Consider the following 13,912-nt stretch of genomic DNA (forward strand, 5'->3'; position numbering starts at 1 on the left):
AAACCTTACTAGAAATGTAGAAACTATTATGTAAGCTCAACTCGAGGACTTTTTAATATTCTTCTCGTGTTATTAGAATTTAACATCCATTAGTACTCATCCATTAAATTATGAAAATATGCTCCTTGTCTAACTACTTGGGAATGGATCGATATGGTGTTGATTGGTCGGTTTGGTACGATTTTGAAAGATTTTGATTTAGTATTGTTGATTTTTAATTTTTTAAAGAATTATCACAAAAATATATGGCGAATATTAGGGGTGGGCATAAAATTCGAAAAATCGAATTCCGAACCGGATCAAATTAACTCGGTATTTCGGTATCGATTTATTCGGTATTTCAGTATAATTCGATTAATTTTTTGATATTTAGATACGGCCTTCGTTATTGAGGTTTCAATATTTCGATACCGAAATACCGAATTATTTAACTATTCCCATTTCTTACACTACCCCAGGAATATACTCTATGAATTGGGTACTGGAAAGTTGCATAACAGTATCTCTTCCTTGCATCGATTAGGAATAAACCAAGGACAATTAAATATTGGAAATTTGTACAATATTATTTGTTCGTTGCATCAATCACAAATATGGCGTCTGTTTAGTGCTACCTCATTTCTGTACTTATGTCATTCTCTGGCGCCGGATAGTTATAATCTTCTCTCAGTTTTACATCCCTTAGGCTTGGGATTCTAAGTAGGAACTTCATGAAATGTTCATGCGCTGTTCCATGGATGAACAGCTTCACCGAATCATCAGTGGCCAGTGCCACTTCTTGTCATGTTAGACAGGGGACGGTGTGATACCGAATCGTACCGAACCAAATAGGAAAATACCGAACCGTACCGAACTACTTGAGTACGGTATTTGGTATGAACAATTGATATACAAGATATCGAAGTACTGAACCGTAATACGTCCACCCCTGGCGAATATTCAATAATAATTTTAGTTTGGATATTAAATCACAAAATTAACAGCAATTTTCATAATATATTCACAAGGAATATGCTCTTCAAATTTCCCCAGTAATATAGGCAAAAATGTATGGAATTATTTTGGTGCACCATGGGGGATAACGGGTAGCACACCTGAGGAGTATACTTGAGGAATGGTGGGAAACTAAGCCAAGAAGTATGATCGGTAAGATGACCCGACACACTACTTATATTGCCATCTGTTGGGAGATTAGGAGCGACTCAAGGATGGCTAGTAAAGCCTTTGCTTCCCTAAATTATGGGGCCCCAATATTTTTGTTGTGGATTTTCTATCTATTTGGCTAAAACAATATTGAAGTTTATAGAAAAAAGAAAAAAATAATACAAAAACCTTATAAAAGTAGAAAGAAAAACTATCTATTTTTTAACAATAAAAATATTTTAGAACTTTGAATTAAGCTACTCAAATCTTTATATTGATAAATAACGTTTTATACAATAAGATTCAAAGTAACACATTATAAATACGTAGCTAAATAAACACTATATTTTGTAGGATAACTACAATATAGGCACAAAACAAAGGTCCCTTATTAAAATCTGAAACACTTTTCTAATGTAAACTCACTTTGTCATAGCTCTTAAGCTCTTTTATAAGTTCATGAGGTTCCTATGATGCTTAAACCATTCTTTGTTTTCATATAGTCACAACTTTGTGAAACCTTTATGTTTTTCATCTTTGACCAGTTTGAGTATAAATACTCCTTTCCTTTCCTATCTTTTTCAACGGTAATATTATCTAGTTTGATCACATTTAAGTACAAAATCAGTGACACAAGTAGTTAACAAAAAAATGATCCATTAAATAATTATTGTAAGACAGGACGAGACTAAATGGATAGATGGTTACCCTCGGAGACCCCAAAGCTATTAAATCTGAGTCGTCCGTAATAACAACATCTACTATATATGTCATTTGTGCGTCCGCCTCGCACGGGGCAACAATGTATCTAACATTTGCCTCTTTTAAGAGCTTCACATGCAAATATTATATTGGGAGAACAAAAGTTATTGTTTTTCATTAGTGAAATCAAGTGGACTCTCGTTACCTTTATTAGATCATGAGCATCCTTAGGTGATATATGAATCACGTCTCTAAAATGCTTCTTAGTTTGTTCTTCATTTCCTTTGGAGTGAAGGTCTCTTGCACGCTTCAATTTTTTTTTCCTTCTTACTGATTTTTTTTTTAATTGAATAGAAATTTGAGGTTGAATATAAAAAAATCTTACTAGTTCATTAAAAAAAAAAGAACAAATGTTACCTTGCTCGTTGATCCTTCACATTTTTCTTGATAGCAAGATGCCCTCCATGAAAAACAATAACGGGAGTGATACCACTATCACAAAGTTTATTTACTATTCCCATACAGTAATTGATATGCCTTAACAACATCAAATGAAATAAATTGTCAAATATAAATTAATGGTGCTATATGTAAGCTAGTAAATTCTTTGCTTTAGACCCTCTAAATTTTAGGGCCCCAAATATATTTTTTGTTTGGAATTTTCTATCTTATTTTTTCTTAAACAATATTGAAATTAGAGGGAAAAAAAGAATACAAAATCCTTATAAAAGTAGAAAGAAAGGCTGTCTATTTTTTAACAATAGAAATATTTTAGAACCTTGAATTAAGCTATTAAATTTTTTATATTGGTAAATAGTATTTTTTACAATAAAATTCAAGGTAACACATTGTAAATACGTGGCTAACATCTTCTTGTTTACCCGTAAAACGGTGTAGTTGAATTTATAGCGTGGTTTATAGATCAACGAATCGACTTGATCCAGAAATGATAAAGAAATAGGAACAAAGATAAGATTAATGACTGAGATAAAAGGAGATAACAAGCCTGATCCGAACTCAGTCTTTTCGAGAGCAAAAGAAGAAGCAATGGTAAAGCAGTGATAAAGTTGTTTAGATTGAGCGTAAAATAGTAGACTGTAGCTTTTGTGTACAGAATGTTTCATGTCCAACAATGGTTGCTAATCTTGCTATTTATAACCTCTACTTAAGGGGACAAGATCCTAAAATCAAGCTCCTCTTGAATGAAAATAAAAACATCAATGATGGGTGCATAACGGTTGGCTTTGGATATAGATATTCTCTGTAATTACTGAATACTACCCAATGTCAAACCTTTGAATCTCTATTATCGGTTATGTTCCCTTCAGAATTCATCCCGTACCGGTTACACCCTTCGTACCCGATACCAGTTTTTTGCTGACCCATCTTTTGCCTGTTATTAGTTCCACGTGTCATCTCGCCATTTGACCACTTGTTATCAACCAATTTCACCCCATACATATAGTCTTCCTACTTCCCAGTGACGCAAGTCAGTGTTACCGGGAAGTAGATGATAATTCTTCTCTTGGGGGGAAAGTTCCTGAACAGTCTCTAACATTTGAAGGGACACACGTCTCCACGCATTTAATACTCCGAATATGTGTTGCCACGTGATTCAGCAAGTATTTTCGCCAATTTTCGAGGTAATCATGACCACTATTTTTGTCGTCTATAACTTCTCCACTACTCATAATTTTTACTTCTTCACTTTCACTACTTTCATAATCTTTTTCTCCCTTTCTGAGTTTTCTTAGAACATTAAACTTCCTCGGCAAGGACCCCTTCACTGATCTTTTACCATCATGTCTTCTTTCATCACTAACTTTGGAAACACTGGTCTTATCTTTGGTGGAGGACCACAGAAAAATAAAGCCAGAGAGGTTGACGTTGAGTCTGAACGTTTAACCATTAACACCATTATACAATTCCATCTCCGCACCGCATCCGATCTCCAAGAGCAAAATGCACCTGAAAATTCTCAAAGCAGTAGGTTTTGGCCAGTCCGTAGGTAACCGTCCTCCATTCGCCCTTCTACAACTGCTCCAATGTCGAAATTCTCGCTCCAGATGGGGTAGAACGAGTTACCTACTCCAGAGAGGGGTTTATGTATGTCTATATGTTGATACCCAATTTTTTCCTCATATTTTATAAAGTATTCCATATACTTTCAAATGTCATTCTGCACTATTACCCAATTTACAGGGGGTATATAAGTATTTTCTATAATTTTAAAGCTTTTAAATTGATTTCTTGCATTTTTATTTATTCAATATTTACTAATTATTCCCCAAATTATTTTGAGTAATTTAAATTAGTTATTTTATACCCACAAGCATATTTTATAATGTTTTACTCCATTTTACATAACTATATTTGCACTTTTAGTATTATTTACAACATTTGTAATAATAGCCTATAGTCTCGTAATAATTTCATGTATTATATTATTTATGTCAAAATAGCATTTTTTTGTAACTCTGAGTTATTATTTTTAAGCATTTAATTTCTTATATAATATTTTTTATTATTTATTGGTCATTTTATAATTTATTTCTATAAATTTTGTGTATTTTAAAATTCAGCCCAAAATTAGGCTATAATTGAGCCAAATCCGGACCAGATTGGCCCAAATCACCAACCCAAAACCAAACGACCTTTTTTACTAAACCTGGTCACGACCCGCTTCAAATGACTCGTCCCAACCCCTTTTAATCCCGACCGTTGATCTTAGAGATCAACGGCCCGTAAATCATCTCCCCTTTTTAATTACCCCTCCCCTCCCCCCCCAAACCCTAATCCTCACTTGTCTCTACACAGCCGCCCTCACACGCTCTCTTCTCCCTCAGAGACTAAACCCTAGCCGATCTAAGAGATCCCATATTGCCCTTCCTTATACGCGTTTATACGCATATTTTACTTACCTTCTCTGTTATTCTTGCTCAGTTATGGTAACTTTCGTTACCGTTCCACTTATGGCAAGTCCGATTCTCATTGAATCAGAACTAGTTCTGAGCCATGCCTGTCTTGAACCCCTGTTTGTTGAAATCACTTTGAGAAGTTTTTGCCAAAGTAGTTATGTTCTTGTTTCATGTGCCTCTGCCATCTCTTAGGTATCATTTTGTTTAAAAGCCCAGTTTCTCTATTAACTACAACACCAGGCATCCAATGTGGCAGCGGTCTAGATAATCCCGTGGGTCCTCAGAAGGTGCACCACTGAAACGAACAGGAAAGTGCTTGGTAAACTTATCCAACCTAAACAAAGCCTAAGAAAACATAGCTGGCCTATCACCGTCCTGTGCCGCAACAACCGGCTGAACCACCCCTACTGGCAGGGCTGTTAAAGCCTGATACTGGGGAGCTGTATGCTCCGAGGTGTGAGTAGCAGGAGTCTGTGCTCTTCCCCCATCTCGAGAGACGGTCGGTGCCACTGGGAATGTATCGGTCTAGGACAGACTCTCCATAAGTCCCACCAAATAGATTAGAGTGTCTTGAAGCTCTAGAGTGGCTATGAACCCTCCGGGACCTGAGCTGGTCTGACGGGTACAGTCTGAGCTAGAACCTCCTCCTCATGATCAATTTGAGGCTCCACTGTGGGTGTTGCTGCTCGAGCTCTAGGCTGAGCTCTACCTCTGGCTTGGCCTCATCCTCGGCCTCTACCCCTAATAGTAGCTGCCACAAGGGGCTCTGGCTCCTGTTCTGTTGTAAAAGCAGTGCGTGTTCTCGCCATCTACGAGAGAACGAGAATAAAATAGTTCAATCATCAATGATAGAATAAAATCGCATGATAGTGAAAGAAAGAAGTGAAATTTTTCCTAAGTTCCATAGCTTCTGAAAGATAAGTACAGACGTCTCCGTACTCATCCTCCAGACTCTACTAAGCTTGCTCGTGACTCGTGAGACCTAGGCAACCTAAGGCTCTGATACCAACTTGTCACAACTCAGAATTGCCACCCTCGGGACTGTGATGATGCCTAACATTTCACTTTCTAGGCAAGCCAACGTTAGAATAGTTTTTAGCTATTTTCAACAATTCAAATTAAATAATAACCAAGAAACTGAATAAACTGAAATAGAGTGAGAAAATCATGACAACATCGATATCTAGATACAATCCCAGGGCTAGTGTTACAAGTATACGAGCGACTAGAGTAATACAAATAATGGTCTGAATGAAAACATGACTGTCTGAAATTAAATAAACAGCTAGAATAAAGTAGAAGGGGACTTTAGGGCTGCGAACGCCGTGCAACTGTACCTCAAGTCTCCGTCAGGCAATCAATTCGAGCAATCTACTGACTGCCGCTAGGTCCGACTCTAAAATCTATAGAAGAAGTGCAAAGTGTAGTATGAGTACAACCGACCCCGTGTACTCTATAACTGCCGAGCCTAACCTCGACGAAATAGTGACGAGGCTAAGACAGGTCACTTACAATATCATGTACGCAGCATAATGAAAATAATAATAGGAAAGGAACACAGAAAAAGTAAGGCAGTTAACTTATGAAAATAAACTCAATCCTCGAAATCAGTAAAATCAGAAACATCAGTCCTCAAAATCTCGTTTGAAAACACTGAAAGCTAACACAATGCAAAAATGAATACATAACACACAATTCGTTGTGGCGCGAAACCTGATCCCACCGTACAAACATAATCCTCCCTTATTTCACCATATCAATATCAAGAATAACATGTAAAATCCGTTGCGGCGCGCAACCCGACCCCACCATATAATCATAATCAATATTATAATCCTCCCTTATTTTACCTTATCAAAATCACATAAAAATACGTTGCGGCGTGCAACCCGATCCCACCATGTCAATATCATTCCTCCCTTATTCCACCCATTGCGGCGTGCAACCCGATCCATAAACAAAATCAATAAATGTAATTAATTCAACAACTTAATTCACAAGAATTTCTAAGATTAAAGAATATGAAAGCAAAGCAATAAGAAACCCCGTACCAAATCAAGGAATGCTACAATTAATACAAAGCAACAAGACAAGCCAAATATATGACAGTTAAAGTGTAAAAGTAAGACAATTAAGGCAAGTAGCAATTAATCATGGAACCATGGAGGAAATAAACATTTCAATACAAGAGTAATTAATGATAAGTAACAAGTTACAACATAAAAAGCAACTAAAGCATGTAATAGTTAAGACACATAATAAGATAATTAATGAAATACGGGAAAGCATGGAAACAACTATTTTGACGACGTATATACACTCGTCACCAAGGACGTTACACACATAATTCACATAACATATAGTTCAAGGGTTCCTAATTCCCTCAAATCAAGGTTAGACCCAACACTTACCTCGCTCCGCAATCAAATCAAAGCTCAACCAGGGCCTTTCCTCTAAAATTTGCCTCCAAAGCAATTGAATCTAACCAAAATCAGCTTAATATCAACAAACAATTCTAGGGAAATCAATTACAATACATAAAGTTAAAATCTTTACACTTTTCCCAAAAAGTAAACAAAAGTCAACCCCGAGCCCGCTTGGTCTAAACTTGAGATTCGAACCAAAACCTAATTATCATTCATCTCTGAGCCCGATTATGTGATTAGTTTCGAAATTCGACCTCAATTTGAGGTCTAAATCTCAATTTTACAAAAACCCCCAATTCTACCCAAATCCCTAATTTCTACCATGAAAATCCTAGATTTAATGTTGAAAATACTTGGAAAGTAATGGGTAATAGAAAGGAAATAGATTAAAGGTGCTTACCAAAGGTTTTGGGAAGAAAATCCTCTTAGAAAATAGTTTCTAGGGTATTTAGGGTTGAGAGTTTGTAAGAAATGAGCTAAATCTCGTTTTCTCAGCTATTTGTCCAAGCGCAAATGTCGCAAATGAGACATGGGGCTCGCAAATGTGAACCCCGCAAATGCGAGAAATCCATCGCCATTGCGAAGAGCTCCCATCTCTGCTGCCATCGCAAATACGATGGTTTTGTTCACAAATGTGAACATGGGACAACCGCAAATGCGACCATTTGATCGCAAATGCGAACTAGCCCACCCCAGCACCCTATCGCTAATGCGAAGAAATTGTTCGCAAATGCGAACCTGACAGAGTTCCTCCTATTATCACAAATGCGATCCTAATCTTGCAAATGCGAGAACCGAGACCTGTGCAAAAAAACATCAGCAGACTCCTAACTCTCTCAAACACTCTGTTACGCGTCTGAAACTCACCCAAGCCCTCGGGGCTCCAAACCAAACATGCACACAAGTGTAATACATCATACAAACTCGCTCGCGAGATCAAAACATCAAAATAATACCTAGAACTATGAATCGGACATCAAAATGAATGATATTTTCAAAGAAACTCAAGAACATGCAACTTTACAACCGGACATCTGAATCATGTCAAATAAACTTCGTTTTGTACCAAATTTTGCAGACGAGTTATAAATAATGAAATGAATCTTTAAGAAGTTCTGGAACAGAAATTTGACCCCGGTAGCAACAATGTCAAACTTAGAAATTCTTTTAGCCTTCAAATTACTAGTTTTCAATAAATTACGTTAAATCAAGTTAGGGACTTCCGAATTCGATTTCGAGCATAAGCCCGAGTCCAAAATCACGATACGAACCTACCAGGACCGTCAAAACACTTATCCTGGTCTATTTACATAAAATGTTGACCGTAATCAACTCAAGTGAGATTTAAGGCAAAATTTTATATTTTCATCAATTTTTCACATAAAAGTTTTTCGGAAAAAGACATGGACTATGCACGCAAATTGAGAAAGGCTAAACTGAGCTATTCGAGGTTTCGGATCAGAGAAATAAAGGCTAAAACTAAAATTGACCTATCGGGTCATCCCATTCTCCACCTCTAAAACAAACGTGCGTCCTCGAACAAACATAGAAAGGTACTGTTACATACCATGTGTTTCGTACATATGAGTACGTTGTAAGATAATTGATGTAAACTCAGAAATGAGATCATTTTTGAAATTACATATGGTAAATTAATCATGTTACCTTGGATGTTACAAATCTTTAAGATCATAGACAACAAGTACCAAGAGGGTTGAAACGCTTGGAAGCTAAACAAATTGAAGAAAATACATTTCGTAGAAAGTCGATAAGTTGGGAATTTTATAACATGTACTTTTGGAGTGATACTAGGATTCTTAAGGTAATAAGAAGGTTATGTTATGAGTTAATTTAGGCTTATGATAGTCGTGTTCTATGGTTTCAAGTCAAGCGAGTTGTGGAACAAAAGTTGGCAAAGGTCATCACAAGTTATATTCATAAATGTGCTGAAACTTAGGTAAAATGTAGTGGAGTTTTTATCAAAATATACTTAGAATTACGGGATGATCCAAATATAATAATAAAGATCTACGAGTCTAGATTATAACGCATTAAACTGTCTATTGATATGACATTGGAGTAGAGAGATATTTGCCATTTTGCGAGACTGCGCAGACTGCATAGGTGACAAGTAGCTGTGTTACTAAAGCTTTTTGAGCAATATATTTTGTGTATTATATGAGGTCTTTTTGGGACATATTATATACCAAATTGACGGTCTTGGAATTATTTTCCAACTCTATTAACCATTCATTCATACGACATCTGGATGAAAAGATATAAGCATTGGAAGATGGGCCAATGCTAGGGTGCCAAGCTAGCACCTCTTTGACTTTTCAAAGTTGATATATATAGGTCTTAGGTCATCTTTATCTTTATTTTTTCATATAACACGACCATAGAACACCCATAAACATATTCTTAAGCCCTCTTCTAGGGTTTCAAAGAAGATTAACATCCCGAGTATGAAATCAAGAAGCGATAACATTAGAACAATCCCTACGACGTAAGTATTGCTATATTGCCTCTTTTTTTTTTGTAGTTTGAGTTTTTGGAAGGTACTTTATAGTTGAGAAAATGTTTACTTTCTGTATTTAGGCTTTTAAATATCAAGGAAGGTTGATAAATTAGTTTCCTAATAGTTAGAACTCACGGGACGGTAATCGGAAGCCGTGAGTTTGATTTATTTTACTTTTATTGGACTGTTTTGTAGTCCACTCATGTTGGCCTATTGTGCTGATTTATGGAATTTCGGAGGATGAAGGGCATGGAGAAACACCACATGTGGTAGGGTAGTAGGCTAATAGCTCGTCGTTGCAATTTCAGGCTAATTGATAACTTGTGGATTGGGTGTGTTATGGTATATTTGGGGATTTTGTTGTATTAAAGGTCCTGAATTGTAGTTGGATTATTTTTGAGTTGCTGATTGTATTGTGTTTGTATCTCGCCTATAGTAGGCTTGAGGGAGCAGTAAAATCAGGGGTAATGCTGTCCGTTTTATTTTAGAATCGAGTTATCGTTTGAGATACGTGATATACTAGCACCATCTAAGTTGCACATGTATTTCTTTGTTAAAGGGTTGGCATGCTAGTTGTCATAAGCTTGTTGTTGAGTTGCATTGACAACTTGAGGTATGTTAAGGCTATCCCTTCTTTCCTTTTGGCATGATCCATATGATATAATGAAACGAGCAAGCACACAGCTTTCATAAATGTTTCTATACTTAAAAGTACTAGGGTTCCTATGTTCCTCATTCCCCACGTGTCCTATTATACTATCTTCTGTTCATGGGTCTCAAAAAATACGTAAGTTGATAAAGTTTATTTCATGATATTAACCGAAGGCATAATGATTTTATGACATTCCGAGAGATCTTATTGACTTACTTCTCATACATTAAATTCATTTATATATGTACATTGACCCATGACCAGATGGTGTTATATACGCGTATATTATATGTATATAAGGTATGGGGAAAGGTTATGGCATTATATACGCACCACCACCTGATCAGCTGGTATACGTTGATGATTTCGCCCACAATGACTGAGATGATATGATGGGATGCCCTCAGAGGCTTGATGATGTTATGTACGTATATACCTATGCATGGTTTGACATTTATACTCACATGTATGACATTATAAATTTTTCATGATTCACAGATCTATTCAGAATTACATGTTGAGTTCTTTACTCCATGTTTCTTTTATGTCTTTTATACTACTTTTATGCCTTACATACTCGGTACTTTATTTGTACTGAAGTCTCTTTTGCTTGGGGACACTACGTTTCATGCCCGAGGTCTTGATAGACAGGTTGAGAGTTCTCCTAGTAGGCTATCAGCTCAGCAGAAGGTTTGTGCACTCCACTTGATACAGAGTTGCATATTTGGTCAGTATGATTTGGATATGTATTGATTGGTATAGTGGGGCCCTGTCCCAACCTTTATGACATTTATGTACTCTTAGAGGCTTGTAGACATATGTCATGTATATGGATACTTGTATGGCCTTATCAGCCTATATTTTGAGTGTACGAATGATCGTGTCGGCCTTATAGGCCCGTATGTCACATGTATAAGTTTCTATATCATGTCGGGTCATTGTATGACTAGTATTCCCTTATGTTTTATTCCAGTTATCTCATGACAACCCTTCTGGTCCACTTACCCATGACTATATGATAAGTAAGATATGTTACGTTGGTACTCGGTTGTGTAAGGCACCGAGTGCCCGTCGTGGCCCTACGGTTTGGGTCGTGACAAAAGTGGTATCTGAGCAGTTATGTCCTAGGGAGTCTACAAGCCGTGTCTAGTAGAGTCTTGTTTATGGGTGTGTTGTGCACCACACTTATAAGCAGGAGGCTACAGGGCATTTAGGACTGTTATTCTTTCTTCTTACTCTAGATCGTATGGTAGAGCTCAGTTGTAAGAAATTCAAACTCCTAAATTCTATTTTATTCGTTATACAATGACATCTACATCCAAAAAGACATTTGGTAAGCGATTGAATGTGGCTGTGGAAGAGTTGAGTCAGAGGAACTCGGTTTTGTATCATACTTATGATGAGTAAATGTAAGGTCTTCAGTAGATTATGTGTATACTGCGACGTGTAAGCTTCTTGATAAGTAGCCCTAAGGCATGAATATCTATCCACCCCTATGGTAAAACGTAATAAGAGAATCAAAAGGTAGATACAAGTTTCAACAAGTAAAAGAAGCTAGGTAAAGAAGGGTACAAGGTACCCAGTTAGTAAAGATTATCCGTATTTACAATTCAGGCAGAGAAATATAAGCATTCTGAGTTGCTTTCAACAATAACAAAGATATATTCACTTGACAACATCTATTCCAGTTATGCCATATGGGAGCTAACTGATATAATGTATGAGAAGGATGGGATATCAACATTCAGCTGGGGTTAAAGTAACACAAAATTGTGGATGGATTGTTATCATTAGCTCACATTTACGAAGGATATTGCAAACGTGGTAATAATTCTCCTTGTGAGACACCCAGATGGTGCACTCTAGAATAGTACACTCTAGAATAGTACAATGAGATATGAATACTAGAATGTTCAGAAATTTCAGAAGATTGGCATTGGAATCCTAGAAGGGATAAATATTTACCTTTGTGTGGCTCCCATCCCTAGTAAAGAGAGAGTGTTAGGCAACCCGAAGAGCCAGTGAGGTGAATCAAGGGGCGCTTAAAGTGAAAAAATATTTTGTTGAAGTTTTCATAATAAGGTGATAGACAGAAATATTACCAGGAGAATAAGAAGAAAGTAAATGAAGCATTATGAGTACGATGTGATAAATGGATGATAACGGTAAATCAAAATATGATAGGACTATAGATTCTATAGTCAAGTGAAGGAGAAGACAAGAGGTTACATGCCTTGAGACAATAAAATAGTATAATCCATAAAGTCATGTCCCCATTTCGAGAAATGAGTTGGCGACTCGTATGTGATTACTAGAAGGAAAAGTTAGACCCCCGGAGTAATAAAAATTAGTATGGGCTAGTGAATAAGATAAACTAAACATGAATACGGGACTGAAGGATTTGATAATAGTCGACATCGTGAGAATTTTAGAGATCGCGTTCCGGCATAATAGAATGGACAACAAAAGAATAACCTTTAAAGGTCATTTAGGAAGACGCTTCCCTAAAACAAGAACTATGAGCAGAGTTAATCTTAAGGGACTAAGTGTGTCAGTTACACTAGATGTCACCTTCGTGCGTAAGAAATTCAGTTATCCATGGTACAGAAAGGTTACCGCAAGGCAAGTAAAAGTCCGTGGAAATGTGAAAAGACGCCAAAGATGAAGAGGTAAAACATTTATAGGTAAATTTTCATAGCATTAAATGTTAGTACTCCCCTAAAGGGGGAAGATGGTGTGATATGGTATTAAGTCGGAGTTATGTAGTGCAGGTAACTATGGAATAGTTAAGGAAAAATGTGGTAGAAAGGCGAAAGGAATGAGATTACATTTATTCAGATCCTATAGATATCATACGACTCCAGAACATTATGTAAGCATGACGAGGATAGGTAGTAAGGGTTCCATCACTAGATGTTAATGATAAATAAGTGTAAATGAATACTTGATACATAAGGAGCCAGTGTGCGGGGTAAGTTAAGACAAAGGATATAACCCAAAAGAGATTACACAGAGTATAGATATGAGAATGGACTAACGAGTAGTTAGTAATTGATTCAGGAAGAGCCTAGTCATGGCTAGACAAGAGGATAAAGACAAATCAGCAGATTGTGCAAGATAAACGTAGTAAACCTCAACATAGTGAATCCAGTCTCGCATATATGATGTTGTAACTCTTGAGAAATATTCAAATAGGAGTTGGGGTAATTAAAGGTATGTATAAGTGTTATGGAAATAAAAAATAGTGCCACTGGGAAGATAGTCAAAAATTTCATTTAAGAAGAAGCCCTACGACACAAGGGCATGGAGGTAAGTAACTAAGGATAATTATAGGTAAGTAAGAACATCAAAAATTCTTTTGGGTATACGATGTAATAAGCTTGCAGCTTTACAGGAGTCAAAGGATCCCCCTAAGTCTACAAAGAAAGACTAGGTGAGGAAATAAGGAAGAAGGCTTCAACTTAAGCATAGTGACATAAAGAAAAAAATGGTCTTGTAACAACAGTCTCACTACAACATTGTATGCACTCCATAAGAAAGTGGCACCTATCGC

Source organism: Nicotiana tomentosiformis, chromosome 9 (genome assembly GCF_000390325.3).
Source record: "Nicotiana tomentosiformis chromosome 9, ASM39032v3, whole genome shotgun sequence".
Taxonomy (NCBI): domain Eukaryota; kingdom Viridiplantae; phylum Streptophyta; class Magnoliopsida; order Solanales; family Solanaceae; genus Nicotiana; species Nicotiana tomentosiformis.